We start from the raw sequence: 24,556 nt of genomic DNA, 5'->3' as shown, positions 1-24,556 counted from the left end.
TGTGTGGGTGGCTTTGTGTGTGTGGCTCTGTGTGTGGGTGCAAATGCAATAGGTCTCGCATTGGAGAGTGATTAAGCTATTGACATTGTAAATAACAATGCAGTTTCTTCTAATGTTGTTTTAAAAACATAAACAAGAATAATGTCATGAACAATGCCAACAGCTCTAACTTTAACAATGCCGAGACCATTGCATTGTAAATGCTTGTTTTTACTGGTATTGAGGTATGTAAGAAATGTGATTGCTCTGTGGACATTAACGAGATAAGCAACTTCTTATACCTTGAATCCCGACATAAACTAGTGTTTGTTTATTATTTACCTTAATGAGATGTGCCTGTTAAATATCTCATCTGACACAAATCTTTAAGAGAACAGCTTCTCTTCTTTACGTCAGCCAATTATAATGGGGAGAGGATGTGCCCTAACAGCTACGGTGGTTGACCTCAAAGCTGGGGAACTGGATTCGAGTCTCAGCAGGGACGCTCAACATTCTGTAATTCTGGGCAAATCACTTATTCTCACCGTGCCTAACAAAAAATGTATGTGTCCGTCTGTAATGCAACTGGTGCTTATGTAAAGCGCTCTGATACCTTCGGGTCTAGGGCCCACTGTATAAAACTTAACAAATGAAAATAAATAAGACAAACGCACCTTAGTATGTAAAACTATCCTACACTTATTCCTGAAATAAGAGGAATGGTGTGCACCATTCTAACAATGCTTGCAATCATATTATGACTTGAACTCTGTAAGTGAGTTAACCATAGATTGTGCAACAATGTCTAATGGCTCGAATTTTCACTCAATTTATGGATATAAATATTTGCACTTTATAAATCCTCAATTTATAAAGAATTTGTCTGTAGCTCTACATGAGCTCTCACCTCAGCATGTACGCTGATATCCACAGATGAATTATGTATTGTAAGGAGAAGCTTTAGTTTTTCTCACATATTTTGATTAACAAGCCTTTGAATTGAGGAACGACAAATTTGAAACATACATGTGCAACTGACACTAGTTGCGCGCAGTCTCTACCTTGCCTTAATTAATACTGCCTGCACTTAAAACTTCACTGATAGCTAACTAATGCTCTATATAACTTTTACCATACTGAATAAGGCTTGTCTCTTGTACACTATACTGTTTCTATTTGAGGAACAGTAGCTAGGACTATGATGTCATCAGGGAGGTAGTGACAATTGGTTCAAGGGTGCAGTGACACCAGGACCAAGAGCGCAGTGAAGGTCCCACTGAACCCACAATTATACTACCAAGCTGGGATTAAAGGAGACCATTTACTTTGCTTGCACTGGGGCCCATGTCAGCACTACTACACCACTGTTAATTCTGTCTACTTGTATTGTAGGCCTTAGTCTCGGCATCCGGCTAGATACGGCACTGTTGTTTGAGGAGCATGCCAAGTCTGTGGCAGGGACCTGCTTCGGTGTTTTGCGCAGACTCAAACCCATTCTGGGTCTGTTTAACCCGCACACACGCCAGTTGATTGTGCAAGCCACGATCCTGGCGAGGTTAGATTACTGTAACCGCCTCCTGCTTGGTGCTAACAAATCCGTGATCCATAGGCTCCAACGCACCATGAATGCGGCAGCGCGCACTTTATTTGCGCTGCCTAAGTATAGCTCTGTTTCAGGGGTGCTGCATCGACTGCACTGGCTCGCTGTGGAGCAAAGAATCAGGTTTAAAGCACAATATGCTATTCATAAAGTTCTGGCAGGCTCCGGCCCCGCGATTCTCAGAGACATTGGCCACCATTCTGTTCCATCCCGTGCTTTGCGCACTCCGAATCTACACCTGATGCGGGTGCCAGGTTTCCGTAGAGCCAGAGTCGGAGGCCGTTCATTCAGAGTGTTAGTCCCTACTTTATGGAACTCAATGCCTCTCGCTATCAGGAGTACTCTCAATCTGCTGGCATTCAGAAAGGCAGTAAAGACAGAGGGGCATATTATCTAGGGCCGGCGATAGATTTATCGCCGCTTTAGCGCCTGTTTTCGGGCGAAAAGCAGCGATAATTCTATTACATTATAAAGAAGGACACGCTAGCGCGTGTATCCTTGATTTATCTCCCGTTTCTGTCACCACTCGCTACGCATGGATAATGAGATGCAAAGTAGGCTTGGCTGACAGAAACAACATGGTAAAATATCGCGAAGGCAGCTTCGCGATATTAGCAAGGAGGGGTAGCGATGATAATAATCGCGCTACCTCTAGCCTAACGCAGGAATTTAACGTCTGCTAAATTCCTATGTTAGGCATACCTAACATGGGAGGTGGATTATGGGGTTATGGCCACAGGGCCTCATCACCAAGATCTAAGCTGTTTTGGGAGGGACATCGCTGTTTTGTAGGTGATGTTTGGCCATTTGCCCCGCTATCGCAGGAATTTTTATCGCCATAGCTCTGAGCGTTGGTAATACAGCGCTAGCTTGGCGAGATATTCCAGAGATAGCCGGCGATAAAGAAAAGCGCGCTAAGCGCGCTCGGTGATAATTATCGCCAGCCCTAGATAATATGCCCCATAGTTGTTTCAGTAGCTTACATCGCATTCTCCTTTCTCCCTGATCTCCAGCGCTGGGACGTCCCTTTGCTGGGACAGCCATGCGCTTTAAATCGCCTAACACAACAATCTCCTTTTAGCACCAACTACATCAGGAAACACAGCGTGGACACTCGGATATCCCCCAAAGTGGCGGTCACAAACGCTAAACTGGGCTGGTGCTCTGTTTTGAGCACTGTACCTCAGCCTCACTTGTCAGCACTAGGTCGGTGCAGGCCTAATCCTTGTACGTCAGTCATCAGAGTGGTACTCTTGTGTGGAAGAGCTGTTCTTTCACCCCGACCCTGAAGTGTAAGCCCTTTGGGCTGCAAAATGGGTGTGTAGACCCCGAACCCAGAGGATTACGGTCTTTTGTGTTTTCTAGCACTCAAAATAGTGGCAGACAACTTGTTCCTAAGTACTTCGGGCCTTATTTATGAAGGCCTTGCGCCGCCGGTACGTCACTGTTTCCCATTTTTAAAGTGACGCACCAGCGGCGCAAGGCCTTCATAAATAAGGCCCTTCCAGTTTGTGCAAATAAGAGAAGTGAGAACTCTTTCCCCGCAGCTGACACATTACAAAATCTGAGAAATTATTTCATAAAACCGCTTTTTATTCTCTGTCTGGGCAAAAGCAGCCTATAGCGGTCATTATTAGCTTGACATCAAATAAAGTAACACATAGAGGTCATTTCCCCGCTTGTTTTGTATTTATGGTAAGTGTTGTGGTTTGTTCTTCCACGGGGAAACGAGCTAATAATGTCAGATATTATGCTTTTTGGCGTTTTCCCTCAGCTATCTCTGTATACACAGCCTGACTTCGCACTTTCCCAGGACCACGAGTGAGAAGTTAATTCAGACCACGTTTTTTGCTTTGCATTCTGGGACTTGTAGTCTGCTTTTTTTCATGTGATCCACAGGATTGCAAAACCCAAAATGCACAAATCAAACTTGTACCCAGTAAACCGCTGAAACATTCTGACCTAGCTGTGCCATGTTATTTTTTTTTAAATGATATATTATGATGGTGTTTTATGGGATGGAGTTTCCTGAAAACGACATTTTGTGACACCGGTTGTATTTCACAAGTTTGGTAACATTTTGAAGTGTGGGCCTATAATGCCCTAGAAATATTCTGGTAACATGATGATAAAACCCAAGACTGAAGTTCAAACGGTCCTTAAAAGTTACCTGAACTCCAAGATTCTTTTATATCACCACAATACAAATTATACAAGATATATACTGAATAGCATATGGGAAAAGGTTATATTTTTGGGCAATTCATCAGTTAAAAATGTGTACTTCACAAGAATGACATCAAACACATTAATAATTTCCCCTAATTCTCAGGTCAGACATTATTTCTGTGAATTAAATCTCTAAAGAATGACACGGCCTGGGCACCTGCTGTGATTCAAATTCTATGTCCGGACCGGAGGAGAGGATTATGCTTTACCTTCTCCACTTTATTAACAAGCAGCCATTTTAAAGAACTGGTAAAAAACTAACATTCCCATGAACCATAGGGAATGGAATAGAGTTTTGAACAATAGAGTACGTAGATCATGTACAGAGTGTCTGTGGGAATCCACCAATCACAGGGCTTCCGACACCACGTAGTCCTCTGTCAGCCTCTACTCCCCCTCTTTCTTCGCTGCTTGCAGCCAGACAAGTGCCTTCCTTTTCTCTCAGAAAATGATTTTGGTTTTAACTAACTTTGAGACTGTTTTATTGACTTATTATCTCAGAGATAGCTGGTTGTTTATGTCGCTCTTATGACTGTGTGCACTGACATTCAGATTTGTTCTATTGCCTTCGGTGACATTCAGCTTGGTTGTACTGCCTTCAGTGTCGTTTTTTCGCTGCGCGTTGTTTCCTCAGCGGTAACAGGCATTCGCACGAACTCGCTAGCGGTTCTTCCCTTTCGCCGCTGGGAGTTGGTCTGAAGGTTTTTTCTGTCTGCTTGCTCTGTTCCTGACAGGTTTTGCTTACAAACACGTCCGCTGCTCGGGCCGGTTTGTTTACGGCCGTGGGAGCGTCGACTCCCTAACTGCCGCTGTTGGTGCTGGCTCGCGGTCCGCTCCTCCGGCCGCTAGGGGGAGTCTGTGTGCCCGCGGCGCACGCTCTAACAGCATTTCGCGCATTCCGCACATTCCTCAGCCGTTGAGCAGCGCCGTGGTGGAGCCTTGATCTGCCTCTCACGCCCGCTTGGGTCTGTACTCTGCCATTAGGTAGGAATTTTCTCTCTGTGCACGCCCCTTTCAACGCCAGTGTTCCTCGGGTCTGTAGTCTGCCATTAGGCAGTGGTTATTGCTCACAAAGGGGTCAGTAATAGGCCGTTTTTGTTATACGCTCCTGGGGAGTCTGTGAGGTTGGAATTTTTAAAACTCCAAAGGCCCACTTCTATTAGGCAGACTACCCATTAATATTTTTCTTGCACCTGGGCTGTTGGGTCCTGGGTAGTAGCCCTATTTCAAAGCAGGCTCTGCTTGCCCAAAGTGTAGGCTGACACCCAGCACCCCCATATCTGACCTACAGGTCTCCGAATCGCCCACTTACCTTTTTTTGAAGGGTCTTTTCTGCCTGGTGTCATGGATTCCTATCAGGAGACTTACCAGGATGACCAGTGGGAGGAGGAGCCCCTCAACGCCCTACCTTGGGATGATTCCTTTTATGACGCAGTGGACAATTCCATTCACACTGCGGTCGCGGAAGCAATGTCGCCGTGAGAGTATCACCTGACCCGTAAAATTGATAAGGCTTGTGAGCTTTTAGCCAAAGTTGTGCAATTTGCGCTAAACCCTGCACCAGGGAATGCTGTGTCTGATGCTCAGCCCCCACCTTCTAAGCGACCCGAGACTCGGGCGTCGACGCTGATGGGTTCAATCGCCTTAAGCAGGCATTCCTGGCCAGTACTCAGGCGCCCACAGCCCCTGTTGCAGCATCACCTGTTGCCACCTCACCTGCTACCCAGGGGGTGGATGATCAAGGCGACGCGGATGATCAAGGGGACGCTGACGATGACGCCGGTCACTCTCGCCCCTGGCGCCCTACTCGCCCGACCCCGGACTCTGGTGACCAGGGCCTATGTGCTGATATGTTGTACCCCGATGACATCCTACACCCTCGGTCATCGGACTGGGCCCCTTCAGAGAAGATAGGCCAATATGTGGCCAGCCGTATTCGGCGACTGTTGGAATCGAGAGCTCGCAATTGCCTCCGGGCGGTGTGCCCTCGCCTGTCCCTGGAGGGGAAGGTGGCGGCCACCCCAGATATAGATCCCCACATGGCCACCTTCTTACAGAAGTTTGTGAAGGACCCTAAAAAGGGAATAGACAGGTCTTGGCGGGCTTGCCAAGACAAGCTGTTGGATGCTTTGGGCCCTGTCACCAAAATTTTGGACATGGCCGAGGAGGCAAAATCCTCAGGTTCCCTTATTTCCCCTGATCACCTCTCCTCTTGGTCGCAGAGGGTGGTAGTTTTCCTCGGAAACGTCAACTGCACCCTGTCTTCTGAGCGGTGGAGGTCTCTCCTCATTAAGATGGACCCCAAACTTGGGGACCTCGCTGATTCGGAAGCGGGTCCGGTTGCCCAGGGCGGCTTGTTTGGGGAACCTTTCATCAAGGAGCTGGGGCGGTTTGTTAACATCTACATCTACATCTGATCTACATCCTTAGACAAAGCCCAGTCTTCGATTAAGAGAGTGTTTCACCCTCTGGTTTTCCGCAGGGCCGGACGAGGTAGGGGCCGCTCGTCCGGCCGCCGTTATAACAACAGGGGACAAGGCTCCAACCAAGGCCATTACCAAGACCAGGCGAGATTTGGGAACTTCTACCCAACAACAGGTCGGCGCGGCAAAGGTCGAGGCAGCAGAGGCGGTGGAGCCTCCATCTCGTCCTGGGAGTGTTCTCCCTTCTTCCCGTCTAAGTGTGGGGGGCCGTCTGGCGCGTTTTTTCCAGGCTTGGACTTCCATCATGGGGATGCCTGGGTGTTGCAGACGGTTCAAGGGTTCCACATCGAGTTCCAGGGGGACCCGTTGCAGCCAGTCCAACCAAGGCCCCTCTGTTTTTCGTCAGCAGACGCTGCGTTGGTAGATCTTGAGGTGAACTTCCTCTTAGAAAAAGGGGCTATCGCGGAAACTTCCCCTCATCCCAGAGGCTTTATCAGCAACATCTTCCTGGTGGACAAACCAGATGGGGGCCAACGACCCGTAATCAATCTACGGGAGTTCAACGAGTGGCTTGTATATCGCCACTTCAAGATGGAAGGGATCCATCTTCTCCGCAATATTCTTCACCCCAACGACTGGATGGCGCGCCTCGACCTCGAAGACGCCTACTTGGCAACTCCCATTTTTCTGCCTCACCGGCGTTTCCTTCAGTTTTTATGGAAGGACAAGACCTTCGAGTTCACCACTCTTCCGTTCGGCCTGTCATCGGCCCCTTGGTGCTTCACCAAGGTCCTCCGGCCGGTCATAGAACGCCTTCGGGCGTCGGTAGTTCACCTCATCGTCTAACTTGACGATATTCTTCTGATGGCGCAGTGCCCCAGAACTTTGGTGGCTCAACTCCAGTCAGCGGTGAACCTCCTGCAGGGTTTGGGCTTTGTGTTCAACAAAGCCAAGTCCACCTTGGTGCCTGCACAGAAGGTCATCTTTTTGGGTTTCCTGATCGACTCGGTAGCATCCTCCCTCAGCCTTCCCTCCCGCAAGTTGACGAAAATTCGGCACGAGATCCGGAGGACTCTGACTCAGTCACAAACCTCCCTCAGGCAGCTGACCCGCATTGTCGGCCAGCTCTCAGCCTCAATCCAGGCCATCTTCCCGGGCCCCTTGCACTACCGGGCCCTCCAGCGCCTCAAAGCAACGCATCTTCGCCGTGGCCTTTCTTGCTCTCAAAAAGTTCCACTGTCCGAGGACACCAGGGAGGAGCTTCAATGGTGGCTTGCCAACATGGAGACTTGGAACGGAAGAGCGATCTTTTTGTCCACGCCAGATATCGTTATCGAATCCGACGCCAGCAGATCCCGCTGGGGTGCGAGGTGTGGAGAATTCACCACGGGCAGTGTGTGGTCTTCTCGAGAACAACAATATCACATTAACTGTGTGGAGCTCTTAGCGGGCTCTTTCGCGATCCAGTGCTGGACCAGGGCCTCGATACGATCCTGCGTCCTCCTCAAGATGGTCAACGTATTGGCGGTCCGCTACATCAACCATCTTGGCGGCACGAGAACGAATGCCCTCTCGGACCTAGCGGCACCTCTTTGGCAATACTGCCTGGACCATCGGGTCTCTCTCACAGCGGAGTATCTTCCCAGACAGGACAATAAGGTGGCAGACTTCTACTCTCGACATCTTCACGATGCGAGCCTTTGGAAGCTTCACCCAGGGGTTTCTCTGATCTCCAGAACATATGGGGCCCCTTCTCAGTGGATCTGTTCGCCTCCCTCCTGGATCACCAGCTTCCCCACTTCTTCAGCTGGAGGCCGGATCCCTTGGCAGAGAGGACGGACGCATTTTTGCAGGATTGGAGGAACAAAACAGGCTATGCCTTTTCCCCGTTCGCCATGATAACGAGAGTCTCAGCCCAGGTTCGCCGACAAGGGGCAGCTTTGGTGTTGGTCACCCCAATATGGAGGTCGCAAGTATGGTTTCCAGTTCTTCTGGAACTTTCTTGGGATTCTCCAATCCCACTCCCCCGCTTTCCAGCCCTCTTGCTCAATCCGGACGGGGATCCTCACCTGCTCATTCTGCAGGGCTCCCTGGCCCTGATGGCATGGAGGATTACCGGGGACGTTTGGCGGTCCCAGGTCTTGTGAGAGCAGCTGAGAAATTCATGTCCAGGGCCTGGGCCGACAGTATGACTAAGCAGTACCGATCCACTTGGAGAAGATGGTACCATTGGTGTTTGCGACGGGGTTTCAATCCCGTGGCAGCCGATGTGACGGCCGTTTTGAATTTCTTGGCTGGCTTGGCGGAAGAAGGGTTAGCTTATCGCTCAATCAATACCTTCCGTTCTGCGATCTCAGCAGGGCATCCATGGATGCTCCCCAGTAGGGGAGCATCCTCTGGTTTGTAGGTTGTGTCGAGGCATTCGCCTTTCCTTGCCACCGGAACCGAGATACTCTGTCCTATGGGATGTAAATCAAGTCCTGAACTTTTTTCTGTCCTGGCAGCAGAATAGATTCCTTTCCTGCAAAGAGCTTTCGGGGAAGTTAGCCATGCTCCTGTGCCTAGTCTCCTGCAGGCGAGTGTCGGACGTACGGGCTCTGGACGTGTCTGGGAGAATTTTTTCCCCTTCGGGAGTTACGTTCACAATCCATAGGCGGACTAAAACGGATACGAAATCTATTTCCTACCCTGCCTTCCCGGATTCTCCTAAGCTCTGCGTGGTATCTTGCCTTAAGGCGTATGAGGAAATGTCGGAGGAGTTTCGCCCTCTGGGTGAGTGGCAGCTGCTTATCGCCCTTAAGAAGCCTCACAAAGCTGTTTCGTCCCCAACAATAGCCCGCTGGGTCCGTTGGGTGATGCAGGAAGCGGGCATCGACCTTCGGGTTTTTGGCGCCTATTCGGCTAGGGGGGCAATGGCCTCTAAAGCATTTACCCTGGGAGCTCGTCTGGAAGACATTCTGAACGCTGCAGATTGGTCTTCAGACTCTACCTTCAAGCGGTTTTACTTCAAACCGGTGAATGATATGGCTCACTTGGTGGTGAGTAAGCTTTAAACGAGCATAATCCTCGCCTCCGGTCCTGACATAGAATTAAAAATTTCCTAGCTATCGTAACGGAAAGTTTCAATTCTATTAAGGACTCGGAGGTGAGGATTACCCAGGGTACACCTATGTGTAACTACCCACCCTTGTATCAGGGTAAGTAAGCGTATCATACTTGTTTTTTTATTCCAGTTGTGATTTGCGTTGGACTGTGCCTTTGTCTTTTCCCCTATGGGGCTAAACCTTAGCCACGGCAGTTGCCTTATTATTTCTTCTTACTTCCCGCAGGGGACTCTAACGAGCAGGATTCCTGAGACGTTCAGGCTGGCTGTTCAAGAGCATTGAAAGAGGGGGAGTAGAGGCTGACAGAGGACTATGTGGTGTCGGAAGCCCTGTGATTGGTGGATTCCCACAGACACTCTGTACATGATCTACGTACTCTATTGTTCAAAACTCTATTCCATTCCCTATGGTTCATGGGAATGTTAGTTTTTTACCAGTTCTTTAAAATGGCTGCTTGTTAATAAAGTGGAGAAAGTAAAGCATAATCCTCGCCTCCGAGTCCTTAATAGAATTGAAACTTTCCGTTACGATAGCTAGGAAATTTTGTATTCTTCTCAGATTGCAGTCCAACGTCAAAAGCTGATAAAGGTTATCATAGAGCTACATTACAACCTATGCATCAAAAACTAAAAAGGGTGCTGGACTTCCCTACTGTACTTATTTTTAGGATCTTTTTTGTCCATGTAGATGAGTATTGATTCTGACCCACGCGGGGTTATATACTTGTTTGATGAAGCTTAATTAAACATTTTTTGTTCTATTAGCATATTCGCCAGTAATTCAACAGCCCTGCTACTAATGCATTTTTTAGAAATGCAATGATCTCTGTATTAACTTTGTAGTGGTTTATTTGTCTATTATTTGCTATTGTATATCTTAAGAATTAAGAATGCCTCCTTTTATTCAGACTTGAAGTCTTCACATGTTAGATGACGCATTGATTACTTACCTATAATCAGATACAGGGGAGAAGTAAAGTAATATTGTGTCGTAATCAAAACGTTCCATAGCATTTGAAGCGTTTTGATGAATGGCAATTGGAGACCGGACTAAGCGGATTGGCTGTTTGACCACGGCAGCTCCATTAGAAATAAACTTCTTTTCTACAAATTCCTGTGAAGTTGTCTTTACTGCTGAGAGAATGCAACATTATTATTAGCCTAAGACCATGTCCCTTGTCCCATTTCATGTGTCAGTGAGGTGTCCCATCTCGCAAAATAGGCGCCGCTCTTGTCTACTATCCAGGCGTTCCCATGCCGACAACTGAAGAGTTAACTCCTCCCCATTTTAGTTAATTTATAAAGTGCAGTCGCCCCTTCTGCATCTCCTGTGTCGACAATAAAAGCTTCATCAAGATGAAGCCATAATTGTACAAAAAGGTGAGGCAGTAGATTGTTAGTATTTGAACAAGGAAGACGAGGTTGGATTAAAATGATCACTGGTAAATCTTTCTCTCCATCCTATACGTAATTACGTAAACTGTGTTAAAAGTTGAAAACAATCAAGCACTGCCTAGCACATGTTTCTCCGAATTCTGGAATAGGAATGCTCCATACAGTAGGTGATGGAGGTGTAGGTTTGAGTCCGCCATCAAACAGACAGAAAGATAGCTCGCCTATTGAAACCAATCTAAAGAGAAGTGCAAGACGGAGGAGTTTAGAAGCAGAGAAAGATGAGCAGTTGGGCAAAACCCCAGGGAGAGGCACGGTACACCATCACATTTCAGCATGTGAAGAAACAGGCAACCGCTGAGAAGTTTCAGAAAATAAGTGGTTAAATATGAGCTCTCATCCCCTACAATGCAACAACTTGTAGAAGTGGGAACCACACACGGCCCCAAAATGGAGATCTGAGACTTGTTTAAGACATGCAACTCCCTAGCACCTCCTCAAATTTTCCCTTTGCCTGATCATATAAGAATCTGGCAGTAAGGGTAAAAACCCAGGAGCAAGATCATCAGATTACAAGAAGAGCTACAATAGGCAAAGAAGCTGAATTATGATAGTTCCTACTCCAAATCAGGGGACAAGAAAAAAAAATTAGCTGCTGTCTTAGACAATCCTTACCCACTTCCTATCACACAAAAAACAAAATCATTCTGAAGCCACTTGAGACTGTGCGCCCTCTCTGTTCGTGCCCAATAAGATAACTCTCCAAACGCCAACCAAAGCCGTTGGGACATAAGCTTGTGATGATTAGTCAAAAGAAACCTTCAACCAGAATTGTGTGTCCAATGGAGTGCTGGTCAAACTGTATCGATGAATGTGATTTGGGGCGGCTCCTCCATTAGGGCGGAGGAGCCTCTCTCCACTGCTTTCTCGCAGTGCAAGAAGCAGAAACATAAAATGGTAAAAATACAATTTTATGTTTCTGCTTCTCGCACTGCGCGAAAGCAGAAGTCTTTAGTTGGGGGCGGGCTGGCGGGTGGGCGGCTCTGCTCGAGGGCAGGGGAGGAGTGGCTTGCCCAATGCTGCAGGCCCTGACTGTTTGGTCGGCCCTCTGGGGCCGACCAAACCAGTCATGCGCACTCTCCCTTTTCTCCATGTAGGCTGCATGCAGCCTACATGGAGAAAATTGCCTCCCAATAGACGCCTGGCTGATCGGTGTCCCCACCAATCACAATGCTGCCATTGCAGCATTGTGATTACAATGCTGCCATTGCAGCGTTATGATTGGCTTAGGGGAGGGGAGGGAGGCTGCCTTCTTCCTGTTCCAGGAAAACTTGGAACGAGGCCACGAGCTGAGACGGTGCGGGACCCGGGAAGGTACGTTTCTATTTATTTTTATTAATCACCCCCGTGCGAGTCATACCAGCCGTGACTGAATGTGATGGCCCTACCTAGAATTTACCCCTAGTGATGACCTGAAGAACAAAGTTATGATGCGGTTGCATACTAAGGTCGGACAAGATATAATCAGGCTGAAAGATTGTGAATATACAGAGGACCAAGGCAAATGGTTGGTGCTCCAGCTGCACTTTAGACTGCACTTTCAGAAGTTGCAGCAACATTAATTTTTACCAGTACCTGACCTAAATAAGACCCTTTCTAGCAAGCGCTCAACAATAAAAAATATTTTAAATGCCCATAGCTTGGGCTCAGAAAAGGTTTGCCAAACAGTCAACTGAAGAATGAAATCGAATAGTGGTCCCCAGTAGATATGAAGAGTTCTGATGAAGTCTGAACACCAGCAGTAGAACATGATTGTGCCCCATTAATTAAGACAGTGTATGGATATCTCTGTCCGAATTGGAAGTGGTGGAAGATGGGAGTAGACAGACATGTCAAAATCAAGACTAAAGCTCCAAAACCTTCAGCAACCAAGTTGCAGTCCCCCATAAACCTTCTGTAACCCATACCTAGCCCAGTGGTTTTATTGCTATTCTAGTGTTACCTCATTACTTGCTCCCTTCATAGGAACAAGAGTTTGTCTACTATGACCTCAAAGGATCCGAAATGAATGAAAATAAAATTCAAACTATTTGAAGGCAAATAATGATTTACTGTGAATTTAAATATTTGAATTTAATTGTTTCATTGTTTCATGTATTACTGGTAAATATACACTAACATCTTTATGCAGAGGTCATGTATTGGCTAAATGCTGATAAACTCTTGAGATTACTGGTAACTGATACCGTGCTCATCTACAATCTATTATAAGCTGTAAATGTGAAAGGAATGGATGCTCTGACAGAGAAACCCCCTAAGCCCCTTTCCAAAAGGCACCCATGCCTCTAGTACAGCCGCCGTAGAGGACTGTGGGAAAATCCCTAGCTGCTGTGTCAAACAGCATTGAGATGGCAGGCCTCAAGCATCTGCCCACAGTTTATTTCAGATCCATTCTGGCGGGTCCACATTTAATGTCAAGTAGTTTGATTGCACACTGGACAGTCCAAATAATTTGGATGCATGATGCACAATCAAAATCAGTCTAAATTGTGAATCTTAATATTCTCGAAATAGGATGTGGCAAGAGAACACTTGAGAAGCACAATTCCCTGTGTTATTTGGAAAAAAAGAGGTTGCATTTGGAGTAAGATTCTGGCTATGTTTCAAGACCAAACAATCTGGAAACATCCTGAGGTACGGAACCCTGGCAACTATGGACCCCAACAACTCCATCTACATGTTCACTGTAACAGCCATGAGGAAGAATGCTTTCACCTTCAAATGAATTTCCCCCAGAAATTCAAAAGAGGGTGACATAAAGGGCCAAAGGAGCCCAGGACAGATATTAGGTTGGAGCATTAGAGTATCTCACTAGAGAGGCCAAGGAAAAACTCTGAAGGAGGTAGGGATCAAAGGAGCAAATATCTTCTAGCCTTGTCTCCCAGTCTCTCGGGCTTCTGGTTTGCTTTAACCACTGCTCACTCTACTCTTTGAGTGTAATGTACTCTCCCTTCTTGTGGAATTGGAGCTTCTGCTATAGCTCATAGTTCCATGGTAGCACCGTTTGCATCTTACACTAAGCCTGGAAGCACACACAGTTACAAGCATTGGTCCTGATGTTGGAGGTTCATCGAGAGGCCTGAACCTCAAGGCTGCATTCCTGAAAAGTCATTGTCACTGGAGCACCAGCTTCTCACCTTCCAATGACAGTTATAACTATCTTCAAACCAGGTGCTTGGGAAATTGGTAGCACCCACTATAGCTCCGCTTACAGCTGAAGCAGGAGATAAGGCCAACCCCATCCATTTCCAGAATGAGACAGACCGAATAACCATGGACTTCTCCCTCCTGTACCATGTGAGATAGGGGCCAAAAGGAAGTGCATCTATTGGGTCAGTGGCTATGATAATAGCAGATGCAAAAAAAAACAATTAATGGACGGAATGCTGAACAATGTCAAACATTCACCCCCAGTATAGAGATCCGGGCCTAAATCCATCGTTTTTTGCTCACCATGCCATTCCAGTTTGGACCAAGCCGTATGGAAATCACTCTTGACCCTGCTCCCCATGGGAACACTCCAGCCCGAACTGCCAGGCCAGGTCTTTCCTGAATCGTAAACAAGCATCATGGGGCTGGTTTCGGGGTATTATCTCTTATCAGCCAGGCTAGCTTGACTCCAGTTGCATCGAGAGCACGGGACCCACGTCTGGGAATGCCCGTCCCACTCGGGGGACAAATGCAAAAAGAACAATTGATGGACGAAATTCTGAACAATCTACAACATTCACCCCCACTATAGAGACCTGGGCCTAAATCCATCCTTTTTAGCTCACTATGCCATTCTAGTTTGAACTCAGCCATATGCAAATCAGTCTTGACCTGGCAGTTCGGGCAGGACTGATCCCATGAGAAGCAGGGTCAAGACAGATTTGCATATGGCTGGGTCCGAATTGGGTGGCATGGTGAGCAAAAGAACGATTGATTCAACCTAGATCTCTTGACTGGGAGTGAGTGGTTGAAAAGTTTCAGCACTCCGCCCGTCATCTTGTTGTGTTTGCTGTGATAATGGTAGAGCATCACCTCAGCCTTCCCTTTCCTTCCCCGGAGCAAGGTCACACTTATCATGCTGCAAAAAACGGGTCACCTGTCTTGTGAGGCATTATGTGCATGCTAACATGGTGGCATGACCGACTCCCTGGATACCTTCGTATGACCATTTTTAGGTACTGCTGACCCTTGTGACAGAAAACAGCGACTGGACAGCGAAGCATTACGACTGATCTTGTCCGGATTTATTTTCCCAAGTAAACCCTCCTGGGATGCTAATCGGGCCCGTTAAGAGAAGGCTTAATTAATTTAATTAAAATCTGTCAGATCAAACTGATTAGCCTCCTGCCCACGCCTGGGATGAGCAAGCCCTTCTTCTGCAGCGGCCTCCGTCGAGATGGGCCTGCCCTTCAGCCAAGACGGATGGTGATAAAATCGCCCTGCCTTTCATTACTGGTGGGATACAGGCTTGGCTGCCCAAGCCGCGCACTCTGCTGCTGTTATTGGCTAGGGAGAAAGTATGGCCTGATTACACAGTGTCCAGGGCTCAGGTGAGGGCAGGTATTGGGCTCTTGATTAGGCTGGAAGGGACTTGTGGGATGATTTCCCGCCACCTCTGTGACAGATGAGCCATTTGTCACCTCTTTGCCTTTCTCGGCCCTAATCATACCCTGTCCCTGATCACTATTTCCACACTGACAGCAAGGACTCAAAAGGCTACGTTAGGTGACGCTCCTGATCAGAGTGCTGACAGGGAAGGTTGCGCGTGCCCTGCAGACAAGAGTGATGGGCCAGAGAGCTGTCAAAGCAAGTTTCTCTGTTTGGGGAGGGAAAGCAGCCATAAGTCGTGATTACATCGCTCCGTACACTGACCACATAGAAGAGCCTAGGGATACATAAGTATGCAGTTGCCAACTGCTGGAGCTAAAGCATTTTCCATGAGTAGTTGTGCCTTACTCATAGTTTATGTGTGAGGTATCTAGTTTCTCGGAATAAGATAAGCTTACTCATGCACCGGATTTTCAAAGTTTTATATTTGAGGAGTTGTGTCTTACTCATGTCTTGGATGGGAATTACATCTTAGTATTCAGACTGGATTTCCAAAAGTTTTCCTACGAGTAGGCGTAAACATGACTTACTTATGCATTTCGAGGAGAAACACAAGAAACGCTTTTCGTATAGTTTTGAAATGAGGGGAATGGGAGTGAGGAAGCTAGTTAATGAATTATTCAAGAAAAGTTGAAGCTTACTGTGACATATACTTCCCTTTCTCTGAACACCCAAGACGTAGATTAGTGATGTTATTTCTTGTTTTAGAATTTTCCTGGTTTCATCAGTCGCAAGGTGTCAGAGTAAAGCATTAATGGTCCCAATTCTGCATGCGGTAAATTTAGAAAATGGTTCATTAATTCACACGACTTCTAAATATTATAACATCTGTCTCAAAATAAACAAATGAACCATGTAATCCGATTAATGGGCTGCAGTTCTGATAATTTCTATAACAGAATTCAATTACAAAGGTCAAGCAAATTTGTTTATATGTTGTTGTTTTTTTAAAGGGAGGAATTCCGCAAAAAATTTGCAGTAGTTTAGAATCACTTTCTTCATGAACCTTCAGGGAAAATATCGACATTTTCAGCTTTCTAAAGTTTATGAAATTGAATTGATGGGTGTAAGCATTGCTGCACCAAACCTCATTCACAAAATATATTTAGTCCAAAATACTTCTGTTGTGCTTTTATATTGAAAACAGGCAAAATCTGTTCTGTCATTTCAACATTTATATGATTTTCAATGGAAATCGAGCCAAAGTCATGAAATTTAGATAGATTTTCTGTACTTGTTATTCGTTTCCTGGATTGTCTTAACAATAACTGTTATATTGAGCTATTGGGAGTTGTATGTTTGATATTTAAAATACCATTTTATTTTTCTGCTTCTCGCACTGCGAGAAAGCAGTGGGGCGACGCTCCTCTGCCCACGTGGAGGAGCCATCCCTGCTAAAGTTGTCATCCCTTACTGGGCTGGCACATGTTATGAAAATATAGTTTGGTGCTGGCGTCAGAGAAAAACGGGTGTAAATTTTCTCTGTTTCAGAGAAATTAGATGTCCATATTTCTACCCTGCACATTTAACCTACCAGAAGGGTTCAATGAGACTTTCATTATCTTTTTTGCACAAAAGTGACATTAACCAATATTTAATCATAATAATCACCATTTAAAGTTTCATTTCTTTCAAAATAGATTGTGATGCTACATGGTATGAAGCATGTTAAAAGTATTTCCTCTCTCAAGTCCTGACCCTCCACTCACGTTGGATGTGACTATGTGCTTTCAATGTCGTCATGAGAATCCTACTGTATATGTATTTAGAGGTACCTGCGTTTGGTACTATGGCTTAGAATGTGAACTATATATTTCCTTCAGTTCATGAATACCTATTAAACAAATATACCACTGAGAAACACTGGGTCGGTTCTTATAGCTGCTCAGTGGTCTGGGTTATGCCATTGTCTTCCTGAATTGGGTGGCAATAAGCGACCACCTTGATTGGAATGAGCTGCCGGGCCTGAGAAATAGTGATTTTTACACATTACTATGTTCCATGCAACACTGCGTTCTTGCACACTTTCTGCTTATTTTCTTCAGGACAACAGTGCCCTCTGTTTTACACCTAGCTGTACATCCTCAAGAAATATTATCTTGTCACACACCAGGTGTGAGTAGTTCATCCCCTCCTGTATCAGTCTTTAATTTCTGGTACTTGATTGTCTCCAGTGCAAATGCGGGAAAGCAGGTTCCAGTGGGTAAAGATAATAGCAACACTAGATGAGTTAGTTATAGTGGCATGGGAAGGGATGAGATGAAGTATCCACCTCACCATTTCAAAGGAGAATTGATCAACATGCTTGTCCTATTCTTCATGTAGGTTGAGGGTACTTCACACCTATGGGTTTAGTGCGCTCTGCAAATACTATCTACTTGCCCCTGCCTCCCACCCCCATTTTTGCTTGCCCCATGTCCTTCCTCCAGGAAACAAATCCTACAATGATGCTGCCGGCACTGGCATTTTCATGGCGCATTTTGTGTTGCTTTCCCCGTAACCCCCTCCACTGCCATCCTTGCTTGTTTTTCATGGGTGCTGCTGATGAGACTTACTGGGTTGCCTGGGAGAGGAGCAGACACTCATTTGTTAAAACTTTTCAGTGAACTTCAAATCTTTGAGAGAGTTTGGGAGGCGAAATTCCTCTTTGCTTCCCAGACTGTTCACCCGATCAAACGCAAGGTAATAGATGGGTGGGTGTAATTTGATTTTGACAAGGAGTATGGGGCACCCCGTGCCCAGTATCTGATGCAACAAGCTTCTCTTTTGCAATTTCTAAAATTGTGAGGTGGTTGTTTGACTCCTGGTCGCTGAAGGGGGTTGGGAGAGGCATATGCGTTTCATGGTCTGGCACACCATGACTGTTGGATGAGAGGTTGGAGAATCACTCAGACTCCTCCTGTAACGTTGCCCCTTTCAGTGCTTTGTTCAGCCTGTCTGGTTAAGTGGTCACTGGAAAATAAATAATTTACTGTGATGAGTCTGGCTGCGGGCCCAGAATTATTTATCTATTAGTGTGTTTGGGGGAGGGGAGGGGGGTTTGTGCCTTCATGTCTGTACAGCTAGTTGCCCCGTGAGACAAAAGTATGCTTATCTCCCTGCTGCCTGAACCTTGGGACCCATATTCAAAAATGTTGAAACAAAACAATAAAAAAATCGCTTGCGTTGTCTTATCATTTTTATTTCAACCATGCTGCACTGGTGCTCATGTAATGCCCCTGATACTTTCGGGTCTAGTTTGTGCTATATAAAACTCCACCAAAAAAAACCAGCCACACTCTAGTAGAACATGCCAAAAAACATTGACAAAGCCAAATAGCTGTGTCAATTTTTTAAGCATGTTTTACAGCAGCGTGGCAGCTGTGCAGCATGGTTGAAATTAAAACAAAACAAGCATTGGCATAGCCAATAGATCTCGCCTTTGCGACCTTATAAGTATTAAGTTATGCAGCACAATATCCTTACTGCAACAACATTAACTGTTGCATGGCTAAACACTTATAAGTTCCCAAAGGCGAGACCTATTGGCTATGCCAATGCTTGTTTTTCTTCTCCAGACTTGCATCGATCAGGGTTAAGGCCTAGGGTTTTCAAAGGTTTTGAGTGCAGGTTTTTTGTGTGATGTGTAGTAGTGATGTTTAGAGCCTTGAAGGTAGGGCAAAGCTGGACGATCCAATATTATGAAAGGGCCCAAGTTACAGGCCAGCAACAGCAGCCCCACTACACAACCAGCCTCATACCATGACCTCAGCCGGTCCCCAACCCGTACCAGAACCGTGCTTCCCACGCAGCACCTAGCCCAAAACATGTTGTTCTCGTCACTGCCTGAGACCCCACCATAAGCCTCCCACACACGATTATTTTAAAGCTCCTTGTTTACAGAAGCTGTCTGTGGAGGCCAGCCCCCACTGGATGACAGGAGACCGCCCCACACCCCAGTTCCGGTTCCCTCGTCGTTACAAATAGACGCTTTCTGGTTGCAGCGCGCAAACTTGGCAGTCAAAAGGCCGAGCTGTGCGCGGCACCCACCTGCTCAATGTTGTAGCCGTGTTTCTCCTTCGCCATCATGATGTACTCGTCCACTAGAGAGGGAGAGAAGACGGAGACGGGCTGTTAGTGGTGAGAGGGAGGCAGCAGGGTCGTTAATGGTGAGAGAGAGGCAGCAGGGGCGTTAATGGGGAGCGAGAAGCAGGCAGGGCCTGACTAGTGAGTGGGGAAAGTGTTAACAGTAGGAGGGAGACATTAGTCAATGGTAGGAACATGACAGGAAGTCAGCGGAGAGAGGGGGCGCTGTAAGAGGGAGATGGGTGTTAATAGAGAAAGGAAGATGAGGGGCGTAACGCAGGCCCCTGCTACACTTCTGGAGATGCGGGGGGCTTTCTGCCCAAAGCCACTGAATGTATTTGGAAACATGGGAGACGCGGTGAGGGGGTCCATATCACGTTCGGGGGGTGTACCGTTTGCATCACGCCTCTGAGGAGCATTAGTGGTGAGATGGAGACGTGGGCCTTAACGGAGAGGGCAGTGATTTAGTGATTTTACTGATGAGATGGATAGAGTAGGCTCGCCAGGTCTGGACTAGAAGCCGCTTGTTCCTGCACCGTGCACATATGATTTTGTTTCTGTGTATAGTGAACAGAGCACCCCGTGTTATTTCTTAGCACGGTAATTGTGCCCAACTGGGCTCGAGGTTCAGCAATTGACCAACCTTGCGCACTCAGTAGTTTCCATTGCCAAAGGCACAACTGCACACAGATCCAGATTTGCCACCCTGTGATGTCATAGGTCTGTGTGCCAGGAGTATAATGAACTACTAGTATTGCATGGGAGGGGAGAGAATTGGTAGATGCCTGGTCATCCCTCTTTATCCCCAATGGAGCAGCAGGAACTGATATTTTGAGATTATGTATGCCTCGGTTTTCAGTTCTCAGCCATGCTTCACTGCGCGCTCAAAATCCCTCGGCGTGATTCACTGTTGGTACAATTTGCACGCAGTTGTTTGTATAGACGCCGTGGGCGTGTGTTGTTGCACGCAACGTTCATTATTGCGGTGTTTCAGTTTGCTGCAATAACAGCCCTTCCCTGCTGCTTTACGGCACCGCTTTGTTCTGTAAACAAAGCAGGTTGAATGCTTTGGAAGGGGGTGTGCGAGTCGAGAGCCCGCAGGCTCACAGAACAAGGCACACATTGTCTGTGTGGTGGGCCTTCCGGGGGCTGTGGGTTAAGAGGGCAGGCTCTGTTTACTCATGGAGGACGCAGGGTTAGGGAGCAGTGTGAAAGCGCGTTCTGAATTGGTCTGGGTGACGCGTGGCGCTTTATAAAACTCTAAGCGATATAAATATACAATTTCATGGATAGCTGCTTGTGGTCGCGATCCGCGTGCACACGTAAACGGTTTGGGGAAAATTTTTAACCCTGTAACAATCTAGATTTCCTCTGCAGGGCGTGGTGTCTGCACCAGCGAGAAGGGGGTAATGTGCACCCAGGGGTGGGTCTACTCAGTGAATCCATAAACTGAAATGTACTTCAGATAAGCCTTGTGGCCACTGACAACAGTAAAACAAGGAATGCAGCGTCCCGCGAGTGGTGCGCGCGAGAGCGAGCACCAGGCCATATGTTTTGAATTATCGCGCCCGTGTCTGGGCACAATAATTCAAAACATATGGCACCCGTGCGGGTAACCGCAAGCAATAGGCCACGCTCGTGCGTGTGTGGCCTATTGCTTGCGGTTACCCGCGTGTGGTGAGCTTTTGAAAGCTCCTTACAATAAGTCTCTCAGAGCAGCGCTTGCGCACTGCTAGGCGAGACCTAAAAAGCACTATCACACGGCCATTGCTACAGTACAGCATGGCTAAAAAACATTGACAAAGCCAATTAATCTTGCACAGGCTATGCTTATTGGCTTTACAAATGCTTGTTTTCTCTGCGGGGAAAATATATTTTCCTGTCGAGAAACCTTTTCCTCTATATCCCTACTAAACTAGTGGTTATCCACGCCCATCCTACCCTGGATAGGGATTTACACCAGCCCTTGGCTGAAGTAAAAATACAGCCTTCTCCAGGCTGGAATGCGAAATGTGAGAATCTTGCATTCTGGGCATTCCGAAGCGCATGTTTATAACTCAATTTGCCTATGTGAATAGTGTCAGAATTTAACTTTTTGGTTTGGTTGTGGGTGATTGTTAGGTTTTCAGGAGCAATGATTCAATGAGTGAGTAATAATGGAAAATGAGGTGTCGGATCCCTTTAGCCAATTAATCTTATGCTTTTCAGGCACAGCCACTAAGAAAAAGACGATTAGCTTTTCTTACATTTACTCAAAGTGACATAAGGAAATTGTGATCCTTCTGAAGCATTACTAATACATGTAGGAATTCATAAAAGAAATTAAAAAATGTTTTGCTATTTTATATGGTGTATCAAAAAAAACTAAGATCGATTGAAGTGAAAACTGCGAATTAGCATTTTTCTTGACAAACTACCACGGAGAAGGGGGTTAATTTACTTGCCCATCAAATGCAAAAAAGGGGTACTAGGGTAATTAAAGGCTTAAAGCCATGGAGTTATTGGTCTACTACCAAAAAGTTGTTTCCACATAAACAAATGAAACTACTATTTAATAATTTCAACGTTTGCTAAAGCAGCACAGATATCACAAATATGGCGGTTTTTGGAAAAATTGGAAAGTTTCCTTAACGACTTTCCCCTCGGTCAGTAATTTACCTCATTGCGCCTCATCAGTAGTGTAAATCAGTTATGAACTTATAATTGTACAATTTCTTAACAATAGTTTCAATTTTTGCTCTTAATAGTATAGCTTCAGTGATTCATAAAATACTCTTTGTTGGGTAATGTATTTCATTGCTTCTAAGTCAGTAGCTATTGTGATTGCTTCTCAATCAGTAATTCGTACATTGCTCCTTCTTCAGTCATTAATTCATACATTGCTGCTCAGAGAGTACGTGTATCTCTGTCTAGAGCTACATCCAGTGCTCCCTAGCTGCCCTCAGAAAACTCCCCTTTATGGTTTGTGTTATGAGGTTGGAAGGATGCGCTTGAAGGTGTGAAGCGTCAGCCTTCATGGACCTGGGGGCCCTTTGGTATTGTGCAGATAAAGGATCAGAAGAGCATTGGCCAGCCAAACAGAGCCTCTTATCTTAGGAATCCGCTGAAAACGCATCTCTCAAACATCCCTTGATGAAAAACACCTTGCATATCGTTTTCCTAGTAGCGTCCGGCATTAGGGCAGAGTGGCAGGGGAGTTGAGGCCGAGAAAGAAAGAAGAAAAAAATAACTTGCCCGCAGCATCGCTGGTGTTCTACTCCTCTCGTCTCTCCACTGCAGGCAGAAGCTTCCAGCCTCTCCTGCAGCCAATCCTGAAGCTGCTCTCATGCAAGAGAGCAACTTCAGGATTGGCCTGAGCGCCCTCGATTTGTGCTCCCAGGGAGACTGGGAGCCTCTGCCTGCTGTCTCCAACCTGGCAATGCAGCTTGGGTTGGAACCAGCTCAGTGCGCATATGGGTTTGGCCAGCCTGAGATGGGTGGCTAAACCTACATGCGCACTGATAGCAGGCAGGGGGGTGATGCTTCTTCGCCATGGCAGAGGAGCTACTGCTGCTTTTTGCCCTCAGCTGCCCCCTGCTGCACAGAATGCGAGACAGCTCAGACCTATTCTCGTACTTCTGAAACAACTTACAACCACTGTTCCTCTTGAGAGAGGAAATATCTGAACCATCCAGGGGCGTAACGGAGTCCCTCGCAGCCTCTGCTGGGCGGAGGAGGAGGGGGGGGGGGTGTTGGGGGGGGGTTACTTGTTTTGGAGAGGGCCCCTCACCCTCTAACCCATGCCATTGCATACCTTTCAGAATGCATGCAATGGCATGGAATAAGAAATAGGTAAACGCTAGGAAAAGCTACTCTGCTTTCCCACACAGGCCCTGCAGCATAGGGGGGGGGCACATCCATTTAAGGGGCCCCCATTGAGCCCAAGACCAATGACTATCCATGCGATTTGAGAAATGGCAGGGTCCCTTGTCACATTCTTCAGGGGCGCCCCATCATTTTGTGTTACGCCATTGGAACCTTCTGCTGGATAACATTATTCCACTTGATGAGATCTGCCCTGGCGCCACTGGTGCAATCTAGAGCTCAAACAGTTATGCAGTAAAACTCCTGCTTTCTTAAAACCCCAAATAACATTGTTCACTTGTCATTATTCTTTTTTGATCTGCACTAGAAACCTTCTACCACAATTGCCTAGTCTAACTCTTATAACCAGCAGTCGGGAGAATTGCATGCAGACACGGGGTGGACAAGCAAGCACCTTAAATCACTGCACTGAACTGAAACTCTAAGATATGCGACACCTGCACACCACTGAAAGACTAGGGAGAACCAACTGTTAGGAAAAAATAAGGGTACATTTAATGTGCTGTAACTTTAGTGGCACCCAGCATGGAAACTCCAGCAATTGCAATTGGAATTTTTCAATTTGTGCACCAAAATTCAGTCGCAGTTGCGGATACTGCCTTCCTGCACAACACGTCCACTCCAACACGCAACATGTGAAATACATAGCGGCCAGTGCTCCTACAAGCATCATGGACGTATATTGCGAGGAAGCCAACAGCATACCAACATTAAGCATTAGAGTGGCTGCAGGCAGGAGGGCCTTCTTGAGTGGACGGAGAGCTGATTGGTCGTTGGCTGGTGACTCATGGTATACATGGACATTCAGAAAGACAAGGTCATTGCCTTCTGTTCTCTTGTCATGATTTTCTTTTTGCTGCTGTAGTTATAATAGAGACTAATGTCTTGTAAGATAGTTCTGTATTATGCAAACAAATTGCCTACTGCTAGGACTGAAAGTAATAGAAGTACCGGCGAACAGGCCTCATTCAAATAGTTCCAGAAAATCGTCCTCTCGGGTAAAATGGAAAAAAATAGGCGCAGGAGAAGAAATGAATTTTTGCAAACCTATGTTAAAACCACGTTAACGAGCAGGCATGGAAAGCATAAATGGATCTCCATGGCAGTGGTTAATGGTTAACAAGGCCCCTGTTGCACCGGTGCTCCTTAAGCAAACACTCCCGGTGCGTGGGGTGGGTACTCCATCCCTTGTAGACGGAGGCCTGAGGAGCGAGCGGCCGGGGCAGAGTGCGGCAGGGGTCG

The 24,556-nt window shown here is 46.6% G+C and overlaps 1 protein-coding gene across 1 annotated transcript in view; it reads left to right on the top strand.

Moving 5' to 3' along the window:
* The window catches only part of PRDM1 (PR/SET domain 1), a 346,876-nt gene that overhangs the window by 125,574 nt on the left and 196,746 nt on the right, over nucleotides 1–24,556 (top strand). The window lies entirely within an intron of this gene.

This window comes from Triturus cristatus, chromosome 6, assembly GCF_964204655.1.
Source record: "Triturus cristatus chromosome 6, aTriCri1.1, whole genome shotgun sequence".
Taxonomy (NCBI): Eukaryota; Metazoa; Chordata; class Amphibia; order Caudata; family Salamandridae; genus Triturus; species Triturus cristatus.
Note: the sequence above shows the minus strand (reverse complement) of the source record. Positions and strands in the feature narration are given on the sequence as shown.